This window comes from Myiozetetes cayanensis, unplaced genomic scaffold, assembly GCF_022539395.1.
Source record: "Myiozetetes cayanensis isolate MyiCay16 unplaced genomic scaffold, myiCay2020 scf3, whole genome shotgun sequence".
Taxonomy (NCBI): domain Eukaryota; kingdom Metazoa; phylum Chordata; class Aves; order Passeriformes; family Tyrannidae; genus Myiozetetes; species Myiozetetes cayanensis.
In genome coordinates, this window is record NW_026087521.1 from 20020937 (window position 1) to 20048185 (window position 27249).

At 39.8% G+C, this 27249-nt stretch overlaps 1 protein-coding gene across 6 annotated transcripts in view; it reads right to left on the minus strand.

Annotated features, from left to right (window-relative positions):
- The window catches only part of PLXNB2 (plexin B2), a 257415-nt gene that overhangs the window by 90665 nt on the left and 139501 nt on the right, over positions 1-27249 (minus strand). The gene's annotated exons all lie outside the window — the stretch shown is intronic.

Genomic DNA, 27249 nt, shown 5'->3' on the forward strand with positions numbered 1-27249 from the left:
CTTATGCCAGCAAGGTCTCTTTGAATCCTAATTTTTATTATGAAGACAAGTGTTCATATTCTCCTTCCAAATAAGAGGGCTGCAATCCAGCCTCACTAATGCAAGCAGGAGCACACATACTGAAGAGAAACACTGCAGAAGCAGACCTGCATTCATGCCTTCCTGGACCACACCTCCCATTCAGTTTAAGTTTCTACATTCATCCCTCCATCTTTTTGCATTCTCTCAGTAGAAATGAAGCACTCATTTTAATGAGGACTGGCTTTCTCAATGTTACAAAGATGTAGTTGATCTGCAAGAAAAGCAACTGAGTGACGTGTTTAATAGCAAGCAGCTGACTTGTCAGGAATCTGAACCCACAGAATCTCCTCTTTGACCTGCTTTGTGGTTTTGTTAAAACTATGAGGTCTCCTAACTAATAAAAAATTAGGGGTTTATTATTTTTTTCAATCTCATCTGAGCACTAAGCCCAGTGATGCTATATGGACCAACAGCCAGCTGAATAAGTCTGCAGTCAGGACAGGACCACAGGCCATTCCAAACACTCCCAAAGTCACTTACAGACACTTTTATGCTACCTGATCCTGCAAATGGCCAAATATAATTTAGCCCCATGTGTAAGCACCTGCCACAGCTGCCTGAGTTTTGAAGGGGGATGACTCCCTGCAGCAACTGCTGTACAAGGTGGCCATAAAAGCCCAGCAGAAAGCAGGGATGGCCCATGCATACCCACCAGCTCCATGCAAGCCATGGGATATTTTACCCCTTCTGCAACCCAGGAAAAAAAAATTTGTTTTCTTTTAGTTGGGAGACCTGCAGAAAATGAGAGTCTGGAGCATGGGAAGAAATACCCAGGGAGTTAGGATAGCTTTAATTCGTTGGCTTTCCTTGCACTAATAAGGGTATTACAGCACAAGGAAAAAAGTGCATTTATACTGATAGTAAAAGGAGACTCTGTGTCACCAGCTCCACGCTACAACAACGAATTGCTTGTTTTCAGTGCTAAGGTCATCTTCAAGGACTGGTTTCGGACTTCCCCTGGAAGAAGCAAGAAAGGAAGCGAATTTTCTTCCAGTGTGGGGGAATCTGACCATGACTGTGTAGAAAGAAACACATTCCAGTTCCTTGGCAGAACCAGTTCTTCCTTGTAATTAACCATTTATCACAAAAAATATTCAAATCAAAAAGACACTTTCAGCACCCGTGAAGGTTTACTTTCCCTACAAATTGCAAAAAAAGGGCTTGGGAGGTCACAGGCAGTCAATCTGTCTCATTCTCCTCCTCAAAGCAGGAGCACTGATGCACTTTGAATGTCCAGTGCAACCGCAGCCTTCTGCGGCAGCACCAGCCCACTGTGTCGGCAGCTTGAACCTGCATGTACCCTTTGCTGACTTGAGCACAGCAAGTGGAGAGCTGGAAACACCCAGGGGTTTCCTCGCTATGATACGACTGTATAGGACAGTACACAAACTTTTAAAGCTAAGCAGAATTCTGGCACGAGGAAGAGCCAACATTTTTGTCTTCCTGTTATATTACAATGTTACAGGACTTAATAGAAGAATCATGTGTAAACTGCAGTGATAAAGCTGTATGAAATTTAGCTCATAAATCTGTGGGATAAATCAATTTTAATCCATAAATCAATTAAATGCAAATATGGCAAATAATTAATAAAGTCCCATGCAACAAAATCCTTTCCTTCCAATTCTTCAAAATCCTTTCCTTCCAATTCTTCCTCTCACTTGTCTTGCCATCATGCTGTCTTCTTATTCTTCCGTTTCTCCTGATTTTGTTTTTGTATGTGGGTTTAACAGATTCCTGCATTCTTAATTTTTTTGTATTTTTTTGTCTGTGCCAGTGATTTATCCAAGACTTCTGAGAGGTGGGACATAAGCTCTATGAAAATGGGAAGCTGTCAAATGCACTCAATGGAGTACTACAATATATATTGTACTTAGGCAGCTGATAATGCAAGCCACAAAGAGAGAGAGGCAGAGGAGGACAGGGAAAATTCTTGAAATGGAAAGTTTATTGATTGTCGGAAGCCAAGAAACACATAGATGAGGAATAGAGAATTTTCCTGGCTTCTGCTACTGGAGATAAATCACAGGGCTTTGTCTGGTTTTTCTGTCTTGAAATTCTTAAAACTTTCATTTGGACCATTTGTATGTCCATGATGATGTTGCTCATTTTGATTGCTCTGAGATTAAAGTGAAATTTTTTTCTCTCTGTCCTTCAAATTAATGTTCCTGACAGCTTTTAAAAAGCCCTTTTATTTTTCTTGCCTTACACATATTTTCTCATTTTTTTACAGCTCCTTCCCCCCCCTTCTCCTTTTCTTTTCTTAGGCACAGCTTCCAAATTTTCCTCTCCTACAATTGCTGCTACAACAGCTTGAATACTCTTGTAGAAAGTCTCTGATGACAAAGCAGGAGGTAGAAGAAAAAAAAGGGGGGGGGGGGTGGGAAGGAACAGGAACCTTAGGTTTTCAGACTTCAATAGGGAGCTCAGACACATTCACTGCCTCATTGACTTCCTATCTCTTTTCAAACCTTACCTGAAAGCACCTCTTTTGTTTCTTGTCTGCTTTTTCCTTCCGTTTCCTCCTGCTTTTTCAGAAACAAGGAAAATATGCTTAACTTTATGGTACCTGCTGATACTACATACTCAATTTTCACTCCAACCTGGGGAGGAGGAGGGAACGTATGTGCAGAAGAGATGGGTGAATTCGTGTCCTGCCAGGAAGCCAAGAAGAGATAGTGGTATATGGTACAGGTCAAGTAGCCCAGAAGAAACAACAAACCTGGGGACTGCCTCTGCTCATAGATAGATAACTCCTACAGCTAGGAATGGAGGTGGGAGAAGATGAGGATATACATGACAACAGGACAGAAACAGCTCGGAGAAGCAGAAGAGAAGCATAGCAAGAAAGGGCACATGGTAAATATTTGCTAATGCATTTTTAAGGGAAGATGAGTGAAATGGAATCCATAAGAAAGAGTGCTTGCAGGAAACTGAACATGCTAAAACACATACCACACACACTATATAAAGGGTTAAGGACTGAGATGCAAAAAAATATAGAACAGACTGTATGTTAGCAAGTTGCATTTGATTGCATTTATTCATTTATGTATTGTGGCTTTTGGCTGCCACAGGCAAAAAATAGAATTGTAGCATTTTGACTTGTGTTTAGCTTTTCCTGGTGGTTTTTGTTTTGTTTTAATAAACACATGATGCTCATCTGAACGAACTGAGTGTCTCTGGCTCTAACAGAACAGTGTTGGCTTGCACTGATCCAAACTGCCTGATGGACTCTGTGTGCACTTCTATTCATTGTATTTCACTCTAAATTTATATAGCAAATTAACCAGTAATTTGCACAAACCTGACAGCAGCACCTACCTGTGCCTGTCTACGTAAGGGCCTGGCCGCAAAAGCACTGTAAAATCATCTTTTTATGGATGCACGACAGAGTAATAAAATGTGTTTTCCTCATTTCAGAGCAGGCCAACACAGGAACACTTTATTTTAAAAAAGGAGCATGATACAACGAGTGATGAAAATGTATTGCTGGGTATTTCACAACGGTCCCTGCCTAATCCCTCCAAAACAGAGGTCCTTCCTTTAAAGTTGCAAGCCCTCATTCATGCTGAACACAAACACTGCAATCTCCACAGAGATGCACAATGATAATACACACATGACAGTCACTAATAAAATCAGTCAATTGTGACAGATGGGCTCAGAACCTTCTTTAGTTTAACTTGTCACCTGGGCCAGGAGCTGTTCATGGCTTGCTTTGAGGGGTCTAGGAGGTTTTAGATAATGCATAAACGTACAGAGAATCATAGAATGGTTCGAGACAGAGAGGACCTTAAAGATCATCTAGTCCAACCCCCCTGCATGGTCAGGGACACCTTCCAATAGACCAGGCTGCTCAAAACCCCATCCAACCTGTCCCTGAATGTTTCCACAGTTGGGGCACCCACAACTTCTCTGGGTAACCTATTCCAGTATCGCACCACTCTCATCACAAAGAATTTCATTCTTATGCCCAATCTAAACCTACCCTCTTTCAGTTTAAAAACATTGCCCTTCTGTCACAACAGGCGCCGGTTAAAAAGTCTCTCTCCATTTTTCTTTAGAGTCTCCTTTAAGCACTGAGCAGGCCTCCCCACTGCTGCAGAGTGCAATTTTTACTTGGAAATGCTGCTGTCCAGTAAGTGCACATACATGTATGATTCTTTCCTCTCTGCCCTCAAAAAGAAACATAGGTCTAAGTCCTAGAATTTGTCCCTATAATTACTGGTCACAGATTTAAAATTTTCTCCTGTCTTCTTAAAGGCTTTCAAGAACCACAAGTCATGCTCCTAAAGATCAGAGGATGAAATTTGAGATGCATGGAAATAAATAGCAACAGAAAGCAGACCAGCCTTTACACTCCTACCAATAAACTCACTGGTGGGGGGATTTATTTATCTGCTTGTCGATATTGTGATCAAACCATTCTCAAATAGTATGTTAACCTAGAATAATTGCAAGACTCAGAAATATGTCTTTAAAGAAAAAAAATAACCAGTACTCTTTGTGCTGTAAATAGAACATCTGGTTTTGGTGACCTAACACTCAAGAGCTGACTCTTCCCAAGAACTGGTAACTCTAAATCATCTGCCCTTGGCTGATGAGCTGGACTAACCATATTCAAATAAAGGAGTGGCATTTCTCACGCTTCTGGCAGCACAGCGTGTCTTTAACTGATTGCTTAAATGGGTGCTGCCAAGGCATCCCTATGAAAAAACACATGACAAAAGATGTAAACCCACGAGTTAAGCCATGCAAACTGTTACTGCTTTCTTACCAGAGGAACTGCAAGACAAGTTGGGCACAGCACTTGCCTCACACACAGTCCAGGCTATGGTGACCCCACTTCCTGACCTCACTGTGTTTTGATGTTGCGTAAACGCAAAAGTATGCCCTGCGAAACAGCCAATGCTAACAAACAGAAAATAGGTCTCCACCAAAACTGCTGCTGTAGAGCACAGTGTTATTCTGGTTGTAACAAGATGAGTTTCTTCTGTGTGTTTGTACCAGGGTGGAGAGGTCACTGCAAGGCTGCTTGGCAGCTGGCGGGAACATTTTTCTTCTCACTGGTAAGCACATTTGGATATACAAGTTAGCAGAGCCAATAAGGGCCAGCTGCTCACCATGGAAGGGGAACAGAGAGTAGTGTAAATCCTCCTCCTTGCATGACCAGTTTCATCCTGCAGGCCTAATTATTCAGGCAGCCTCCAAAGACTTCAGCTGAGCAGCTTTCAATATGCATCTTCTGAGCTCTTAGGCTAAATGTTTCCTTTATGGCACCCAGTGATGTGGTTAAAAGGTCTAAGCCAAGTATATTTTACAATGTTTGCTTTGTACATGAGATACTTCAGTACATCTATTTTTAAAATATGAATTTACAATAGCTGGTCCATGTATTTAGAATTTTTGTACAGTAGATACATTCAAACATAGCCTACACTTTCTATAGGAGAATATATATCTAGGAAAGTCTTCAAACACAATCACCATACATAAACACTTTTAACTGTTGAAAAGCAAATAAGCTGAAAATTTATATGGGTACATTAAGACATAAAGTTTATTGCACTGATATGTAGGGATAATAGGAAATATGCCTCCAAGTATGATGTCATTGAAAACAGAACCTGCCTTCCCCCCACAAACAACTGAAGAACAGTCAGAATTCCAGCGTTTAATAAATGTATTCTGAAGTATTTATTTGGGTAGTCTTATTTCCAAGTAACAGAATGCATAGCTCCATTGTTCCAGGAGTACTTCTAAATTTATGTGTGGTGCATAAGGAAAGAACAAACTATTATTGCAGTAGCTGAAAACTGCAAGTTTTTGTTCAGGCTGTGTATTTCAAGAGAGAAGCCCTTCCGTGGACTCAAGCAAAAAGCAACGATTTTATGGGCTGGTTTATCCTGTAAAATATTCTCCCTAATCCTTGTGAAAATATACTTCATGCTAATCCTCCTGCCTGAAAACGTTTTTGCAGACAACTTAGAACATTTCTATCACATTTTATTAGCCTTAAGCTGATCTAATTTCTCTAATTTTCACCAGGGTTATTAGGATCTGTCTAGATATCAGGTTTTTATAGTTGATCTGGTCTTATATAAAACCCTCAAAACAGTATATTTTAATTTCCTGAGTGGACATCTCTCTTCATCTGTGTCTCGTAAAGTACTAAGTAACTTTCCTGGTCCTTACTTAACTAGCAGCAATGACCTATGCATCAGATAGTAATAGCATTCAATTAATGAAAATGTATAATGTAAAGTATTATCAGTCACAGCATAGCAGAGATATTTGCCCGATCATGCTGTATGCCCTAGATGTGATATACCAGCAAACTGTTGCTGTGACAGAGCGCTAGCACAAGAATAAATTCCTACCCCTTGGCCTGGTCTTTTCAATGTGAATTTCTAAAGACATTCAAAAGCTAATATTTTGTGCATTTATGACAGACATCAGAAACATCGTAACTCCAAGCTTTAAATAAGCCTACCATCGAGCTTGTGACACTAGAATAACCATCAAGCCTTGTTAAACATGCAAGGCTAGAACCTGCTGGGCACAGAAAAGCTTCGAAGCACTGGAATTCGCCTGTTGAATACTTTGCCCTTCCAAAACAAAGCTGGAAACCAGTCCAAGGGGACAGAAATCCCATTTCAACACCTGGAAATTGCAGAATGACTGAGTCCTCAGTAAGAGTTGAATTTGCAACAAGTTTTTGCTGTATCTGTACAGCACCTGTAGAGTCACACCAGATGAAGCTTCACTCCAAGGCATAAATTAATTGTATACCCTATAATGCTTTGCAGGTGATTTTTTAATACAATCTACCATCAAATAACTATGCAACATCCACAGGAAACAACAGAAGTTGCACACTGGTATCTGAGTACAGATTTTTCTCACATGCTTTCTGTAGTACTTGAATGATGACATAAAGAAAAACCAGTAGGAAACTCATACTCTACTGTTCTCCATTTTTTTGATGGGAGAAGCGTAGGCATGAACCGTAACTGACAGAGAGATTCTTAAATTAGTTATTAAAGTACTGAAATGTAAGGATATCTGAGATTAGGAAGATAATTCTTTGATTATCTATGGAATCCATGTTTGCTTGCTCTGAGAAGTCAATAGTAACCACCAAGGCTTTGTCTCAACTGGTTCTGTATCAGCATCGTAAAAAAATAGAGTTCATTCATGTTGAGTACACTGCAATTTGATATAGTTAACGTGACCAGCAAGATTCAAAGAAATATTGCACAGAAAAGGTGCCAAAAGGTGAAACCATGCTAGACAAGAGGCTCGAGCAAGGAGGCTACTGCACCATGAAGCTGAGCAAGTTGAAGCCTCAAAGACATTACAAGCCTCAAAGTCTCCCGGTAGCAGTGCCAGGGTTTTTATTCCTTTGCAAAGTATGTGAGACACAGGGGTGAAAAACATTACATACCACGAGAACTTATCTCATGGCAAAATCTAAAATAACAAAACAAGCACCCAGAGAGCTCTGGTACATTGCTTAAATCAGTCGCAGTGTTACACTTTCCTTAAAGTTTGGGGTAAACGTCTTTAGGCAGAAGAATTACAAGCATTTCAGATAGAAATGTCTTTCCACTCAGCTTTCAAACTGGAGTGCCTATAAAGGACAACCACTCCTCTTTAGCTCATCCCTGCTCACAACAACTAGGGGAAGGCCTCAAGTCCATCACCACTTCCAGCTCCGCTACCTTACAAGGAGGAAGATGGAGCCAGGACTCTGCCTCTTGTTTTGGTCTCCATTGCCAGAAGGGTTTATAACATTTGCCTCTTGGCTTCAGGTTCAACCATACACTGGCCATTAAAAATGGTGTGCAAGAGCACTATTTCCATGAATTTCAGAAAGACCTAGGGTTGTGCAATAGGGAAACTGTTGTCCAAATTAGTCCACATCGCCCAGTATATGGCCAGCCACCCTACTCTCCCTGTTAACTTTGTGTTGGAAAGCACCCTCTGCCACCAAAATGGCAAGAAATTCTCATACAGTCCCACCCACTGATTTTAGAGAAAGCATTGAATTACCTTTTGAGAAAAAAAGATATTGCTTTTTTTTCCCCCAACATCCATAGATTTGCACTGCTTTTCTTATGATCTGATATGTAGCAGTCTGTAAATCACACAGTTAGATGAGCATGCTTGCTGAAGTTTCAACTTTACCTATACTTATTTGACTCATTTGGTTTTTAAATAAGGTTTTGAAATAAGGCTCTTAAATACTTTAAAGCCAATACTTAACATTTAGATTTGTTTAGACTGAATATAAATATTTATTTAGACATAGTTAGGCTTATGTCAAACAAGGGTATTCAGCTAAATTGATATAATCATTCAGTAACATTAAACCAGCTTGGGAATTCAGACAAGCCTTTGAAAAGTAAAAGCATCAACAGTGCACAAAGATTTACAGAAAAGAATGAAATGAGTACATAGTGAGTGTAATTTTTTTTTCTCTCTTGAAAAACTGGCCTACCTCTGGGACATCTCTCCCTTCAGTACAACCATCCACAAGACGGAGCTACAGGGAAACTGTCTACAAAGTGGAATGGGGATTAGAATTGCCTGTGTTGGATACTTTTGTTACTTTTCAGCATCACTTGGAAGAAATTGATCCCTGATGGTGAAGATAGTAACACTGGTAGGATTCAAATACTCTAGACATTAACAAAGTCCCTCTCACTTTCTGGCAAAGGATTTACACTGTCCCTACTTGCACTGCACAGTGCCTTCCACAAGAGAGGCAGAGGTTTAATATTGAAAGTCTGCAAGTATTCAAATGGAGGAGGTTGTAATTCAAACAGCAAAGGAAGCTCACTGTGCTCAGCCTCACCAGTATGTACAGCATGATCACTGCCAAAGGAAGAGCTAGGGAAGGGGGGATGGATCCCTACCTCCATAGACAAAAGGAAAGAAAAAAAGAATCACCAAGACAGCTACACAACTGATTTCAGACACTGCTTCTTCATCTGAGTACATCTGGGAAAAAACCCACCAGGCTCCATTAGGTCACTAAACAAACATTTACCCTCTCAAAAACAGCTCTGATCAGCAGGACTGCTGTTTGCTTATTTGAAAAGGTTCCTCACCTTGTCATGTCTTTTTCATTTCCTTCCAGTCTAGGAATTCCAAGAACCACTGACAAAGCAATCTACCATGCTTTGTGTTAGATGGCTCATTTCACCCTACCAGGCACCAGAAAAACAGAGGTCTCAAATGCAATGTCTGCAGTCCTGGTCCTCGTCACACAGCAAGTACAGCTCATAGAGCTTGAGGAAGTTCACTGGGTATCTTAGAGATGACACCAATGTAATATTTTATTAAGGTTTGTATTGGACTTTAAGTAAAAGTGGGACAGGAAAAAAAATCTACTTGGAAGAGTCAACCACCTTTGTCTAGAAGAATCAATGGTCCTTACCCCCTCTATCACTGCATCGGTATGGGCTGGCCATCACCGTGTTGTAGATGCATATGGAGAAACTTAATTTCTAGTTCAAGCCAGGGCACTCTCTTTCATACATTCTGGGGTACTGTAACAATATTAATATAAAATTCCCACAGTGATCTAGGTAGCCTGACAGGGATCAGTACTTTTATTAATAATGCTTTATTTAAACTTACTGGAAATGCTATTTGATTAATGAAGTCCTTTGCAAGCTTCAGAGTGATTTGCACAAAATCACTATGGTTTGCATTGAATGATTTGGGTGACATAGTACCTATGGCCCCAGCATCACCAACCCTACCCAACAACATCTTTTGACATATGACCTTGTCCAATTAAATAAACAGAGCAATTTAGATAGGCAGAAGATAATTATTAGGACTGGATCTGGCCAGCTCACCAAAGCAGGAGTACCATTCTTTGAAAAAAAGCTTTATGTTGTTTAGCAAATTTAATGACTGGAAGTTTTCAAGAGCTTTGGTCTTTACTACATCCAGCTAAGAAACATCCAAGTGTATGGTGCTCCCTTCATACCACAGTGGGTGACAGTTGTGAGGTCTTGGGCAAGACTGCTTCTTTCAAAAAGATCTCTGGAAATAGATGGCTTTCTAACCTGCTCCTTTATAGCCCTATTTGTCTATATCTTAGTTGTACCCTTTTTATTTGAATGAAGAATAAGAATCAGGACTGTGCTACTTTCACATCATCTTTTTTTTTTTCTTCATTCTGGGGAATTGCCAAATCCCATTTCTCATGGATGGATTTCAATTGTTTTTCACTATCTCTAACTTATGTGTCAGGGCTTCCAGTTTTTAATGGAAGATAGATGAGGAAGAAAGAGGACAGTGAATAATAGCACAATAACTTAGAAATAAGTCACTTCTTAATTGCTCCATTACAATTACTAGAAAACCTATGTTCCTGTATGGTAAAGCCTTGATGACAGAGCCCAGTAATAGTAGAGGGAAGAAAAAGATCTTGTCTCTTCTGTGTGAAGTTGGACAGTTACAGACATTTCTTTCTGTGTATTTAAACTAACCTTTTTTCCCTATAAACTTGAGATCTATCATGTGGCCATTTCCCACTGAGGTTCTCAAGTGAGCCTGTGCCAGTGCTCCCCCATCCCACTCACCCAAAGGACTTCACCGCGAAAAATCCCCGACTTCTTTCAGAGGGAACAGGATGGAGCAAGAATGAATGAAACGTTTGTAAGGGCCTCATCCTATCTGAGCGCCCTTTCAAATCCCAGCCACCAGTTGGCCCTACACTGAGTTTTTTGTTCCTGGCATGTCTGAAAGAGGTCTGAGCATTAGTTTAGCCTACTCTGGTAAGTCATTCTTCAAAAGCCTTTTTTAGCCTGCTTAATTGCATTGAAACTTTTATACTAAACCTGCCAATGTTAAAAATCTCTTCTAATGTTCTTTCTTTGGACAGGATGACAGCTTTACAGAGTCATAGAATGGTCTGGGTTGGAAGAGACCTTCAAAGACCACCTAGTTCAGCCCCCCTGCGATGGGCAGGGACATCTTCCAATAGACTACACTGCTCAAAACCCCATTCAACCTGACCTGGGACACTTCCAGGGCTGGAGCATCCAGAACTTCTCTGGGCAACCTGTTCCAGTCTCATCACTCTCAGAAAAATAATTTCTTTCATATATACAATCTAAAGCTACCCTCTTTAAAATTGTTTCCCCTTGTCCTGTCACTACAGGTCTTGGTAAAATGTCTTTCTCTGTCTTTCTTATACCTCCCCTTTTTATACTCGAAGGCTGCTATAAGATGAGGTCTACCCAGAGCCTTCTCTCCTTCAGGCTGAACAATCCCAACTCTATCAGCCATGTTTCCAGTAGAGGTGTTCCAGTCCTCTGTTCATTTCTGTGGGCCTCCTCTGGACCTGCTCCAATGGGTCCATGTCTGTACTGGAGACCCCTGAGTTAGACACAGAACTCCAAGTAAACTGTATTTTGAATGATGCTTCCTCACTTCCAGTAGCCTCCCTGACCCAGAGCACAGATGCTCCACCTGCCTTTCCCACCTCGACCATTCAAAAAAACACTCATGGACCCTACGCTTTCAGTGTCCCAGTTGCCTTTAAGGGTTCAACTCTCCCTGTCCCCTCTAAGAATCTTCCTCCCTGTACACTGAATGCAAATATGTAAGATTTTAAAGTTTTGTACCCCATGCTGTGGAAAAAAAAAAAAAGGCAAAGAAATGCTGGAAGCTGCTACAAGCATGCTATGCAGCTCTGGCTTCAGCTGAGTCCTGGCCTTTGCACCTTCAGAAAATCAATACTTTTATATTGTGATAAGACCCAGGTGCCCCAGTGCAATCCAGAACACAGATAGACACAGCCCAAGGTGTGAAGGCAAACCCAGCTTGCTCATGACTGGCAAATGCCACATCCCTTGTCCCTTCTGAAACACCCCTCGGCACAAGCCTTCCCCAAACACATGTTCAGTTTACATATTATTTAATAACATCCCAGTATAAATGAACATCTATCACAAGAGGGTATCCAGTTCTCACTCCTGAAATAATTTGGGTAAACTTCTTTTCTCCCCGCTCAGGTATGGTTTGGACTAATCAGAGAGAAGCTTCCTGTTCAAAAGAGCAGCCTTTCCACACCCACTGGCACACCTCAATATGAACAGTGTTTTAAGCCACTATTAAGATTTGAGATTCCATCCAATCAATACAAGGGGAAAATTATCCTTTTAGCAGGTTACTAAAAGCACACTGGTTTCTGTTGTCCACATGGGATCTTGAAAACTGACTGCCTGAGTGAAGCTCAACATTTTATAGTACTGCAGAAACAGAGCAGAATTAGGAAACAATTATTGATAAGTATAAAATTGTAGCACCATAAAAGCCCCATGCATGAGAAAGAAGAGGAAAGAAATAAAGAAAAACCCTGGCCTTCATTTTTCCTTTTTTTTTTATTTTTCTTGTTGCACAGTTGGAAATTAATTCCCTGCTGTTTCATATTTCCTACACTGATTAAAGGTGTTACCTACTGCATTATTCTCCTCAAGGTCTGGATTTGCTAGGCGAAAGCATCATTAGAAACAACAGGGCTGACATAGGGAAATAGGGCTGAATTGAAGAATTCTTTCCCAATATGAGTAGTGTATTTTTCCCAATAACGTTTTATACATGGCAGAAATTGCTTTTCTACATCAAAGTCAAGACATATTCAAATAATGAGTTAGTGCAAGAACCTCAAGGATGAAGTATTTACATTTTTAGGAACAAACAGACTTGTAACACGCCATACTGGGTATTAATCCTGGTGAGGATGAAAACATGGTTTTCTGGGAAAACTTCTGAACATCTTTTTGCCCTCCTTTCTCTGTCTGCAGAAACTAGCAGATTTAAGTATTGCACATGTCAAGAGAGGTATACATCTCAGCACAGAAAAGGAATCAGAAATTTCTTTCTGAATCTAGGAGAAACTTTAAAGTATCAATAGTCTCACTATTATTCTAAGAATTGTGTTTTAGACATGAAAGGAGCAGGCTGGTTTTCTACTAACTTTTTTTCCTGCCTAGCAGAATTAAGCAGTAAATAACTGTGCCATTAGCTTGCTCAAAAATGTAAACAATCTAATTTTAGTGGGAATGGCAAAGGAAGATAAATACACGGGATTCAATTAATGCTGATGCTAGAAGTTGTAGTAGTAAGTCAGCACTTCTTAAAACTTTGTTCCTGCTGAGATTCCATGAGCTCCCAGTTGTTTTATCCTGTTTATGTTAGACATTCTAGCACAGTGGTGACCCAAATAATCTCCACATTTTTCTCTTAGAGTTATAGTTAAAAAATAGGGCTCAGGTACAACTCTTTTGGACCTACAGCATCCTGTCAGCTGCATTTGCTGTTCAGGGGTTGCCTAGAACCACATAACCATCAATAAGTAATTGTTTAACATTAAGTTTAAAAAAGTCTTATCTTGATGAAATCTTGGGCATGAGATTCTTCCAAAATGCAGAAATATGCTTTTCAGTCCTGTTTTTTAAATATTAAATAGGCAAACAGGAAATTAAAATAACTCATGAACTTTCCCTTTAGTCAGTTTTAAAGAGTACTGGACTCTTTGCCAGCATTTACAGGAATGTTTCAACACCTCTTGATCTGCTGAAGCTCTGTTTTCTATAAATGGGTTAAAATATGTGTCATCACTTAAAATATTACTTCTTCTTTCAGAGTTTATTTAATTAATTTGCCTTAGAAAGAAATTGGCCAATTTAATGTTAGCAGTTACATGCTGAAAAAGGTCATTCTTAGCCCTATAATGATGAAAAATGAAAGTAGCATTCCTAAGTTTTATTTGTCATAGCAGAGTGCCATTCGCATAACTTCTGGCTATGTATACCATTGGTTTTCTCTTTATTCCCTCCCAAATTCCCCAAAAATTTGGGTTCCACAGAAGCTGAACTACTTTCACCTTGTCAGCACTCAGCGGCTCTGCTCTTTTTCTCTTTTGCTCAAGTCTGTCTGGGATGCTCAGACTAAACATTATTATACTTTTCTCCAATAGAAACTCTATCCAGATTTCAAGCACTTGAACACACCAGTGGGGGATCTCTGCACTTAGATGCCAGAGCCACCTAAATTCAAAATGAAACACATGCCCTTGACTGGCAGGAGTGGAGGACATGAGCATGTGCATAACACTGAGGTATTTGCACTGCAGCTCTGTAGTGAGAACAGAGCTTTGTTTTAGGAATTGGGAAATCTCGGTTTGCGATGTCAAGTGCATCTGCAGCCAACCCTCTGATGCTTTACTACCAGATGCCTTTTCCTGAAGTGGGACTCCATGATCCAGTGCTGCCAAAGAAACACTTCTACATTTATAGGAACAGATTGAGGGAAACCTGACTTCTAGGGCACTGACTTGCGTGGGTGATTTGGGCTCCTGGCGCAGGACCAGCTTGTGCATTTTCCCCAGCAATGAATGCAAAATGTGTAACGCATTTTCAGAGTGGGAATCTGAGCTCCCCTCAGTTTAACATGGTTATTGACCTCTCTGCATCCACAAATAGGACTGGGAAAATCCCTAGAAAGGAAGGTTTCAAATACATTTATCTCCTTAACAGTCCTTGCCAACCTTTTTGGGCATTCCTCCTCCGTATCTTGCTTGTTCATGAATTTTGCTCTTGTGGGCTGAGTGTTCCCCATCCAATAACTGCAGGTGGAGGCACATTATTCAAGGCTGCTGATCCCACTTGAATTAGTCACTGCTCTGACCATTACAGGCCCACATCCTTCTGGTGGTCTAGTCTTATGGTGGCTAGGTTCATATAGTGCTTTTTAAAAAAAAAAGAAAGAAAATGCACCAAAGAAAACCTCCATGTCCTCAGATATGCTGTACTTCTTATTTCAGTAATACGAAACAAAACTCCAGTGTCACACTTGCCCTGTCAGGATACAACCTACAGTCTTGTCTCAGAAGACAATACACTTCTACTCAGTTATTTCCTTCTGCTGGAGAGAACCCATTCTCTGCTAAGCACTGCTGTGAAATACTCATCTATAAAATAATTCTTCCTTGAATGTTTGCTTTTTCTCCTGAAAAAGGATTTAGGAACAGCAGGGATATAAGCACTCACCTCTTTCAAACTCTGCATTATAATCTTTATGACATGTTTATCGTCAACCATCTTTAAGCTTTTACCAGGATAACAACTTTGTCTTTGCAAGGGCTCCCACAGTAGTCCTGACTGAAAATGGGGAGAATTAAGACTTAAGAGACTAATATGAGAATTTTGTGGAATAAAAAAAGAGGATTTTATAGCCTACCAAGGGACTGGCAATAGGCTATGAAGATGTTGGATGCTAGTGCTGTACAGTAGCAACCAATATCCAGAGTTCCTCAATTTACATAAGAAACATTTTTAATAGGCACAGTACAACCAGCTCTTCCATGCTGGCTCCTTCCCTCTCGCAGCTCCTAAATAAGTCCGCAAGTCCACAGATCATCAGAGCTCTCACAGGAACAACGGCAGCAAAGCCTGGCATCTGCAGTGTGCATTTTTCAGTGTTGCCATGGTGATCTCTAGCATGCTTATCCCCTGAGAGCTCAGTTAAAAATTCAGAGGGAACTAAAGCAGGACAAAGAAATGACACCCAAGCAAAAGCAACAGGGAAATTATGTGTAATAAGCACAAACCCACATTTTCATAGTAAAGATTTCAGAAAAGAGTTATTTTTAGAACTGAGAGGTCCACAGCAAAAGAGTGCAGTTTTCACAGTCCCAACTTTAAATCAAGGTGGTCTATGGAATAAACCCAAGAATTTCTAACCTTGTCTCTGTTCATGGATCACTATTTGGCACAGGGTAAATCCTCAGTCTCTGTACTGCAAAAATCCAGATTTGTACAGTAAGGAAGTAAGGACAGAGGACAAAGGATAACTAAAACAAATAAAAAGAGAGAGATGTCCTTACTGTAGCACTGTAGACCAGCAACAGATCTCCACATAACCAGAATCTGACATTTACTGTTTAGAACGCTACATTTCCCTATTCCATGAAAAGAGTTAATAAAAACTTCTTCAGTATTTGAACAATTTAATTTTTTACCAACTACTTTACATCATCTGTTGGTCCTTATGGCAGTTATACTCTCTTACTGCACTCTCAACAAAAGGCAATTACATTTGTGCAAACGTGAAAGTAACACTCATGTCAAGTGATATATGATCTCGATATATAGCTGAGAAACCTGATGTATGGTGCTTTCACTCCTACCCTAAAAAAGTTCTGTGTTATAGTGGCCATACAGATAAAAATAAACCATCAAGAAGAGACACCAAAAATTTAAAATCTGAGCCATGTCAGATACGTCACAGTTCAGAAAAAATACCAAACGAAAGTCAATCAGTGTTTTACCACTAGGCAGTATGTTTTAGTCAGAGTTTATTATCAGATAAAACCAGGCCTTTTTGTGCCTAAATGAGCTCAGAGATTAGTTAATCCCACATAGCTTGATGCTTAGCCACTTGCATATGGTAGTTTCTCTCCTCAAAATTATATTCTTTTTGTTCTTACCTGGGTTTCTTATTACTGTTACAATGGACTTCATTAGTCCTTTCCACATCATCATCCATCAGATCAAGAAATATTTAATTACATTATGAAAAGCTGCCTCCTCCTGAATAAGCTTGGAGCTTTTCAGTCCAATCTGCTTTACTTTCCAATAAACCTTTCTGGGTTGGTACAGCACTAATCACTTCTGGCCTTTTCTCCATCCCCTCTCACAAAATTTGGTGTGCAGTCTGCTTTTTATAACCATGGGCAGCACTTGACTTGCTGCCTTTGGACTACTGCCTGATGCACATCACTGTGGAAGAGAGGATCTTCACAGAGGTTACATTTCTTCAGCATATTCACATTTTCACAATCCCAATGACAATGGAATAAAAAGGGTTGTGCAGCGTTAATTGCCTGAGTATCCATTTGCATGACGCACAACTGTTTATTCAATTACATGTGTGCTTCCTCACTCAGGTCCCTTGGTTAGTCCTTTGCTATCCACTCATTGCGTGAATTCTCTGTGCTTTCCCAGGCTATAACATCCCTGGTTTTCAAACTAGCACAGGACCAACAACTGTTGGCTGCAGAAAGGGCTAAAATCTTTGGTATTTATCATTTTATCTTTAGCTCCTCTTCCAAAGGGTGCTGACATTCACCTTGAGCAGCTTCCCTGTATTGTAAGCTTTCTTGATCCCTTTTAACAGCGACTGATTTATTTCTACCATACACAGGTATTTCTACTCAATTGAAGGGAAAGAGCTTGAACTTTAACAAGATCCCTGCAAAACCACTGATTGCAGTAGACTTAATACTATGGTTCTTACATGCTTGTACCTTGATCCCTTCAGGAAAGTAGTTTTATTTACTGTGAATAAAGATGAAGATCGACAGACAGCATTCAAATTAAAGCAGAAGCCAGAAAATGTCTGATTACTCGCGGAACCAGCATTTAACAGCTTAACATACTCTTTATTTAGATATCATTTTGCATATTTTACCCATAATGAAAGCAAACTTGTCGTGAACAAATTCATCGAGATCACTCACATGCTGACAGACAAGAATTTTAATAAAATTTGCACTTATGAGATCAATTTATACTAACTTCCATCTCACAGATGCTTATCCCTTTACCAGGGCTGGTGAATGGAAAACTGAGACCCTAGTGTAATTCCAACCACTTCTAGAAAACCTAATTGTATGCTGTAATGTGCATCCGCTTAGGGAATTTACTTGAAAAGCTCTACTTTACTTACTCTAACAGCATGCACTATACCACCCACTACTTGTATGGCAATATTTTACACGGATATGGCAAATCTTTAAAGCATGCAGACAAGTTAAGTACACAGAGGCTGTCAAATATTTACCTTGCCCAAGAACGTTAGGTGGATTAGATTAATGCCAAACCATTAAATGTAGTTCAACTTCAGTAAAGGAGTTAGCAGAGCAAGACAAGCATCACTGCAGAGATGCTTGCCTCGAAATCATGGGTTGCAAAACATCAGATGTGCCCCCCTTCACCCCTCGCCTCTCCTCTCCCCTGCTAGTCAGCAATTGGAGTCACAGGCAAGGCTCCTGTCAGCTGCTTAACGGAGGCATAAGGAAGATCATAACAAGTCAAACAACCCACTCGGGAAACCTCTTTTTGCCTCTACTGTCTCACAAGGTCACAGTTTCAGTTTTATCTTATCAATCTGACAGTAAGAGGCTTGACCCTCTCTCCACAAGTTGTCTGACCATCCATTTCAAAGCAAGATTTTGGGTGAACGTTATACCTTGCCTAATATCTGAGCAAAGCAGTTGATAGCTGGTTTATCACTAGAGAGAATCTATGTTGTCTCTAAGTGTAGTGGTCCTTTGCTCTGAAAGGTAAATCTCTGCTTTGTTCTGGTAGTGGCGTGCAAGAGGTGGTGAGAAGACACTCCTGGAGCTGCTCCATTTTTCAGCTCCTGGCCGGCTTAGATTTCAGCTGTGGCTTAGGTGTGAGTTTTGGTTGCAGCCATACTTATGGCACCCATGGAAGTGGCAGAAACCAGCAGCCAGGGAAGATGGGAGAACCAATCTACCCTGGACCAACGTGGACTGGTATCCATGAAAGTGACTGTATAAACATGTCCGGACACAATTTAAGTAAAAATCTTCAGTAGGTTTCCTGCAACTGGAGAAAGAAGCACTGCCTGTCACCTTGCCAAAGACAACAACTTGCTGGGAGATGTTATCTCTGCTCATTCTTCTTTTATGAGAATAAACACCTGCTTTTGTATGAGAGTACTATTTTCGGGGTACCACGTTTACTTACAATAAGGTTAGCATGTTCAATTTTGCTGAAGTTGTGCAAAATAGATATATTTGGAACATTTTCCTTTATTTAGCTTTTTTTTTTTTTCCTCCCTGTATCCATTCCCCCTCAACATCACTTACTTGTTCTTTTCCTTCTGGTCCTATATATACTTCAAAGACATATTTTCAAAGAACAAGTTCTCTCAGCATAGCTTGTCCCCCAGCTGTAAAAGCTTTGCTCACATATACTTCCCTTAGGAGAGATAACTTCTTTGCATAATGCTCCTTTAGGCAAGATTTGTAATCATGCAAACAGGTAGAATGTTCCCACGTGGCGCAGCTCATGAAGGAAGCATACACTTCCTGCAAAGAAAACCCACTGTAGCACCACAATTATTTATATCCCAGATAAAATCTATATCCTGCAGATTGGACCACTATAAACAAATGCTATCCAATTTTTCTTTCAAGGCAAACAACTGAATAATTCACATATGGATGGATGGCCTGATTTGAGTTCGCTTAAATGTATGAAAAACCTGGCAGTGTAAGGAATCAGCTCTACTGACCACATGTACCTTCCCTTCCCAGAACCATCCCAGCCTTTGACCAGGCTCTGTGACCATAAAGAGCTCTCTACAGTCATTCAGCTCCTGGACACTTCTGATGATGCTCCGGCAACCAACACCACTGCAGAGCAGAGACCAAACTCTTCCAGTGTCTTCTGTACAAAATGATATAGCTCATATTTGCTGAAGATACTGACTGCAAGAAGTGCAGGAGGACTTGAGCAATCTGCTCCACCACTCCTGATGCCAGATGTACTGTATGTTTCTGCTCATTACAATGGAAATGGTATTGTGAAACTTTTTCCTCTCTGAATATCCTGAATATCCTGGTCAAATGGTCAGTAGTGTATGGTGAAAATTTTTAGATGTAAACTGAAGCAGAGAATGCCAAGGTCAAAACTGTGATTCAGCAACCTCAAGATTAAAAAAAAAAAAAAAAAAAGGAAAAAAGAAAAGGAAAAACAAACAAACAAACAAAACCACACCAAGAAACCCCACCAAACCAACTAACCACGACAACAAAAAAACCCAAACCAAACCCAAACCTCAAGCTCTAAAAAACATGCTTTTTGAAAACTATGGTAGGTCCATTCAGTCACCTGGAAATTTCCAGACACATTTTAAAGAAAACACTATCTATGTATAAACAAGAGTTGCAATGTTTCACAAACTTGTAAGTTCCCAGAAACTGTAATTTAATATGATTCAGCTAACTAATTACAAATTAAAGTGGTGCAATATTAAAGAAAACCAGGAAAACCAAGGATAAACAGGACTATATCTCTGGAACACTTCTGTTTACAAGGTCATTGGTTTAGTGACTGACACTGAGAAATCTCCTACTGAAATCTAGATATTTTTATTTCTTGACATTAGTTCATGACATTGTGCTTGATCAAACTGAGTGTTGCAGTAACAGTACACTAGAAAATTGTCTAGCTGTCCAGAGGAACAGCTATTTTTAAGTACAATGTCTTTTGCACTAATTGAATCAAATATGGTTGAGGCTTGCCTTGAATTTAGCTCTAAAAATTATTAGGCAGACAAGTATTTAATTGTTACTTTTATCCTTGTTAAATTCTTTAATTAAATATATTGTTAATTGAGCTTAAGATTATTATGATTTTTCTCAACTAATACATTAGAGCAGGGAGAAAAACAAAACAAGAACACAAGCTGGGCTTAGTAAATAGATTCATATAGATTCACATAAATTAAAAATGTACCATTAAAAGTAACACCTTGAATACATGGGGCATTTTTTCATGTTTGCTAGCACAAAAGTAACAGCAAAGGTTAATAGCAGTGGAGGTGGTGTACTCCATACAAAACAGTGCACTAATCAAACAGTTTCCATTTAGCAAAGTGACAGATCAGTTCACCTAAGACAACTGCTTAAACAAAACCATGACTATCACAAAGCAAGAGGAAGCACTGAGCAGAAGTCCTATGCTATGAAGAAACCCATAACACACATGCAGCCAGGCTACTCTAGCACCAAACCCAAGGGGATCAGCAGCACCAAGACCTCATATGGAGAGAATTCCTCAAAGCCCTGCTCCCTGGGTTTTGGAGGCTTGGAATGTCTCAAAAATTAATTAGACATGCAATGAATGGGGCCTCCTAAAACTGTTTATTAGTAATTGCACAGTTGCTACAGGCATAGTATTCAGAGGCTTCCCCTGTACTGACAAGCACAGAGCAGTAAGATCATCAGCAAGAAAAGCAGCAATACAGTGTCATTATCTGCGCCTGTTCACACTGATATTGTTCATACTGGTACTGTTCACTTGCTTAAAATTAAGAAGTGGTGTGAGAAAGCTGATTTCACCGACTCCAGCATCGGCAGTTCCATGAAAGGGCTCACTTTGGTCAGGAATCAAAGGTTTATGAAGACAAAGCTAATTTAACACCTGGGAATGACACTAAAAATGATATTCAAACTGCAAAATCAATGCTAGACTCAATGCTCCTGACAGCTGATTTGCAACAGTTCCCTCTAAGTCTGTAATGTATTTCCGTTTTTAAGCAAGGACAATTCTCAATGTTTGTTGCCAGACACAATAAGAGATTTGGTGCCAATATTCTCACTTTGAGAGTACAGAGTAATACCCCAAATGAACAACCCAATCTGCTTATTATGTAAGATACTGTGGGTCGACGCATCGATTTGAGAGAGTTACAGGTGTTATCTCCTAGAGTGGATTAGGAGAAGGAAGAAAGCTCTTACAATGAGGGTGATAACCAAGTAGTTTTATTCACCAACCTTTATAGGAGGAAAAGGATGACAGTTTAGGCTAGTACCTTCAAGAGAAATTTTTCAATGAAACTCCTCTTTACATCCCCACAAAATTGAGATAACACCAAAACTTCAAATTTGGCTTTAGTATGAGAAAGAACTGATGTAAAGCCCTACTTTACTGCACCCAGCTTTCCTACTCAGTTTTGCTAGACTTGGGTAAACTGCTTTTTGCTTTCTCTTGATCTACCCAGGATGCAGCAGCTCTTGCCAAAAATAACTGTTTTAATTTTCCTTCACAATTCCCTTGCAGAGGTCTGCAATGTTTCAATGCTCTAGCATCATATATCCTTTTAATCCCTGCCTACACGTTTTAACATTTCAAACACATGATTATTTATAAGCAAAAAGCCATCAGGGCTTTAGTGAGGTAAAGTGGTTTAGTAGGGACTGAAACTGGGAAGGAGGGAGAGGGGAGGGTGAGTCATCATTTTGTGTTTTTAATCCTTCACTCCTCTTCTGTTGGGCTTTGTTATTAGCAGTAGCTTTATTCACTTTGAGCAGGGCCAAGACAGCAAACAAGTCCTCTGAATTTGAAAGCCAAACAATTCCAACTCCTCATTCAGCCATGCACGCCTGCTCCAGGCTGTTCAATCCCTTGAGACCCCTTTTTGTAGCCTAGCCTTTTCCCTCCTTTAAGTGCCAACTCATAGACAGCCGTTGGCTAGGGTTTTGTCCATTCCCACCTGCTCCTGCAAGAGGGAGAACAGACCGGGATGGAGTGACGCCATCCTGAAGTTTTGTGCTGCATTCAGGACTGGCATTGCCACACTGAACAGAGCAAACAGGTTACAAAAACTGTTTGCACAGACAAAGCAAGGCACTTGACAACCACCACCACTCCAACTAAAACACCATTTGGAAACAAGTTGCACTGCATACTGAAGGGGAGACAGCACTTGTTCAAAATCCCCTCTCCTTTTCAGTCATTGCTCAATAGAGCAGCAAAAAATTTGTACTCCGGCCCAATTATACCACTCTGCTGATGCTGTAACAAAAGGAGAAAGAGCCATGACAGAAATAACAAGGTAACCTGCATCTCTAATTGAAGGAACAGCAAGAGGTAGAAAAATTAATTCCTATCACACACCATTTTCCTTTCCACTTCAAGCGCTCTCTTCCCCTCTAAACACTCCTTCTATACACACCTTCCTGCAAGAAAACCTCTCTGAAGACTGGATCCTCCCAAGTCTATCTATACCTCATACCTTTTGCAGCTCCTCTGAGAATCAACCCTTTGCCTTAAGATAGGGGAGCTGGGCAGTGCAGGGGTCTGAGTGCAGCCTGGGAATTAACTGCATATAGGTTCCAGCTCTAGGCTTTTCAAGGCTGCTTAAGTTTGGAAAAAGTCTTTTAAGTGTGGATCCCTCATATTCAGCTGCCACAAATACCCATGTTTCTGTTCCAAAAGATTTGCACTTAGTTTCAAAAGTGCAAATACTCTTGAGTTCTAAGTATAGTTTAGGACAACTAAGAATATGAAGAACCTTTGAGAATTAGACTACCTATTTCAGTAAATTAACTAGGTAGCAACTGTGAAAATGCTGATGTTAGACAGTATTTCGGATTCCTAGGCTATAAATGGATATAATTTTTACTTACCTGACAGGTGTGTCAGGAGAATTAGCTAATATTGACACTTTGATCTTTAAAATGCTTTGCCAAGTATTAATTAAGAAAGGATCATTTTGCATTTAAAATAGCTAGTATTTTGAAGTTAAATTTGTCTCCATCTCTCTCCTAAAATGGTAAAGAATCTACTGTTTGTTTTTCTGCATATTTCCCAGGAGATAATTTCAGAGAAACATGAGAAAGACAGACTGACATATGGATCTGTGTTTCAAGGAAGATCAATGAACACCTCTAAATAAAAATCTGAGTTTTGTTGCAAGAATCTTCTCTCCTGGGGGTTTTGTAACCAAACCTGTAGACTTGGTCAAGTGTTACTGAATTAGGGAGAAGGGACATCCATACCCTCCAATAGACCACATTTTTATAACTAACCTACAAGTAATTTTTACAAGGCAGGTCTAAAAGTGAAATATGAGAAGTATATAACATGTTGCAGGTATTCAAGTACTGCAGCTACTGATAAAACGTGGCCTCATTTCTCCACAGAGGGAAAGGTGACAACATATGGGCAACTCTATTATAGCTCATCTGCAGCTAGTGATATGAAATACATATAAAGCTGTGCAATGTTTTTGTTAGATGGGTCACCCATGTAGGCTTCTGCCAGAGGAAGATGGAGAGCCAAGGCTTGTCTGTGAAGCCAGTTCTCTCCCAGTCACTCCGCACTTGATAATAAGTGCAGGATAAGGGCAAGACTTTCACCATGGGCACTCTCATGGTGAAGATATAACAGCAAAGGCATGACATTTGGCCTTTGCATGACCCAGTGAATATAAACTCAAATTAGAGGGAAATAAAAGATTGTTTTTGATAGCATATAAGCAAACAGCAACATAAATAAGGCTCCAAACAAGCTGCTCTGCGCACCCTGGAGAGATCATTATGCAGGGCTTTCCTGTGGTTGCTACTGCTGCTGTTTACAACCTGACCTGTTATCACAGGCTACTCAAGCTGGTAGAGCAGAGATGTCATTTCTTCTGGAGCTGCAGTATTCTCCTTAGTCTTAGCCAGACAACACAGGGAAGACTGAACCAAAGGGAAAGAAAAAAAGACGGGACACAGATACCAGAAGAGATGCCAGAAAGCACATACAGGAAAACAGATGCAACCCATGTGTACTGCCTTTGAATGCCCTTTAGGGTCTCAGGGTGGCAGCAGCAGAAATTCTATGGGAATATTTTGCAATGTCACATTCTTGCCCACTGCCCAAGGCATGCAAAAGATAGCGAAAAAATGTTACCCAATGTTTTGGTGAATTAAGCCCTGTGGATCTAAAGATATGTCTTAGAACTGATTCTGAGGACTCAAGTCTGATCGATTGTCGTATCTAGAATTAAAGTTGCTTATATTAATCCTTCATGAGAGTCTCTCACGGGAGATTTTTTCCCCTGTTCCCGTCTCATTTCATGCACAGCATAGATATTACTTAATGAACTATCAACTTCTCAGTATTTATTTTTCTCCTCATTATCAAGTGTGGCTCTATGACTTATTTACCATGTTGTCCAAACACTGCTGAGAATTATTTAAACCACTCATGATATAGGAGCCAAATTCTTATAAAGAATAATTAACTTTAAAATAGCTGGCTAGATCCTGAAACTAAGGTGGATATTTTTGAGATGGGAACTGTTTTTGAGAAAATATTTTATAATCCTAGAAGTCTAAAAAGCTTCTCCCTAGACCTTCCAGAAGAAACCTGCCTACCAGGCAGCAGAGCTTAGTGACAGTACATGACATAAAATGGTCCTCACCCTTCACAAGGGTGTCTGAACCAGTCTATTTATGGTGCCAGTGCACACATTTTACATAAGGAATACTGTTGAGAACAGTGAACAAAACACTCAATGCTACATTAAGAACTTTTTCCTGGGATCGCAGATTACAAGATGTGCAGTGAGAACCTAATTTTGGTATCTAATCAGGGCAGAGCGTTCTTCCCCTTATCCTGTGCACTTTCCTGCCTGTGTTCTTGATGGTGCCTGCTCCCGATTCCCTAAGGTACACACTCCCCTTCCTACTCCTTGCAGTCACTGCCTCAAGATTATTTTGATTTATCATCACTATAATCAAACACAATTAGCTGTTTATCATCCCCTCCAGTCCATTTTACATTTTCCCTAGCCTTTCCTTATTTTTGAAGTGGGAAAACCCCTCAGTCTCTCCATTATCTTTCTCCTCTTCATCAGGTAAAGAAACACAGTAAACCAACAATTCACTGGATTACTCCAGCATCCCAGTTTTGTCTTTCATGTTTTTGAAAGGTCAGTCCAGAAGTTCATTGGATTAGAATGAGGAAGAGTAAGTTTATTCCACTTTCTGGCTTTATGGGTAGCCAAAGCCAAAATTCTACCAGCTATCCTAGCAAACCATTATAATGTATTCAAACTTAGGTTTCAAAATTAATTTTCAATTTTGACTTAAACAATTTTTAATAAATAATTCTGGATGTGCTACATCAAAATGGATGATTGTCAGAGAAGGTGCTGGATTTCACAGTTTCAGGGCTCTACCTCCAGTTTGGGAGCGGCTGCAGGTAAAGCCACTGCTCCTCTCAGTTCCCATTAGGTGCTTTGTTCCCTCTCTTTGGCTCTGCTGATTTTGTATATGAGAATATCTCCACAGCCACTTTTGTGATATAAAACTAAAAGTAGACATGGAAAAGTATTTTTCCTGTCCACATAAACTTGTTAATTTTATATTACTGCAAAAGTCCCAGTCAACGTGAGGCCAATTAATTTTTATAAATTATTGACGTTTAGAAGGATAAATCTCTAATTCTAATGTCAGATAGCTGCAAGAGCCAGATCAAGAAAAAAGTTTACATTCTAGAGCTCAATCTACACATGCACAAAGTTAAAATCTCAGAAAAATAACATATACTGGAGATCACATTTATTTTTACATCAAGGACAAAGTTCTAGCATCCATCTCTTCAGCAGGATGTTTATTCCTCTGCCAGTTTCAAGATCAGATGATAATCATGTTGTTCATATTATACTACTCAGCTTCCTGAAATGCAGCTTTGCTTTATGTCTTTTATTCATTTTAACATACATACAAGAAATGATATTTTAACTGGGCAGATATTTTTTATAGTTCAACCCATATTCAAATGGTGCTCTCCTGCTAAACAGGCACTTAAAAACTACAAACAAGAACCCTCCGATATTCTGCTTATTTCACAAAAAATGGGAACTGAAGATAATCTTTCCCAAGTTTCCCTAGTTTCCCAGAGAAAAGTTGAAGATCAAGTTGGTGAGAAAACTGTGAAAGGAATTGACAAAAATTTTACATGTACAAACTTGTCACACACACACACACGACAGTCAAGAAGTATCACTGACATGAACACAGTCATTTGAGATGTACTTTTAGGACCCTGAAACAACCAGAGTGACTGATCCCAGTAAATTACTTCAAACTGTGTATTATTTTGTTCCATACACATCAGAAGGTTTTAATTTTTGATTTTATAACTCATAAGCCTACATACATTTCAAACTAGGCCAGTTACCAGTAATGTAAAGAATCAATGCATAGCCTAGTCTGGAAATCTTTAACTTGGGTGTACAGTGCTGTCAAATCTGAGGATCATCACTTCAAGCAACCCTATATCAGTAGACAACTCTGTATAAACCAGGCAACATTTTGCAATACAGTATATGGTTTCCTGCAGTATCTCACTGTTTCAGTACTATTGGTCAGCCAGTAATTACTGAAGACAAGTTTATAAAAGCTGAAAGGCTAAAATTAAAACTATCCCAGTTTTAGATATTTAAGACAGGACTGCTGTTCTATTTGACATCTAAATCATTAATTGTATACTTTATTCAGCATTTGGAAAGGCTTAGTTGACCGCTTCCAAACTCCTCAGT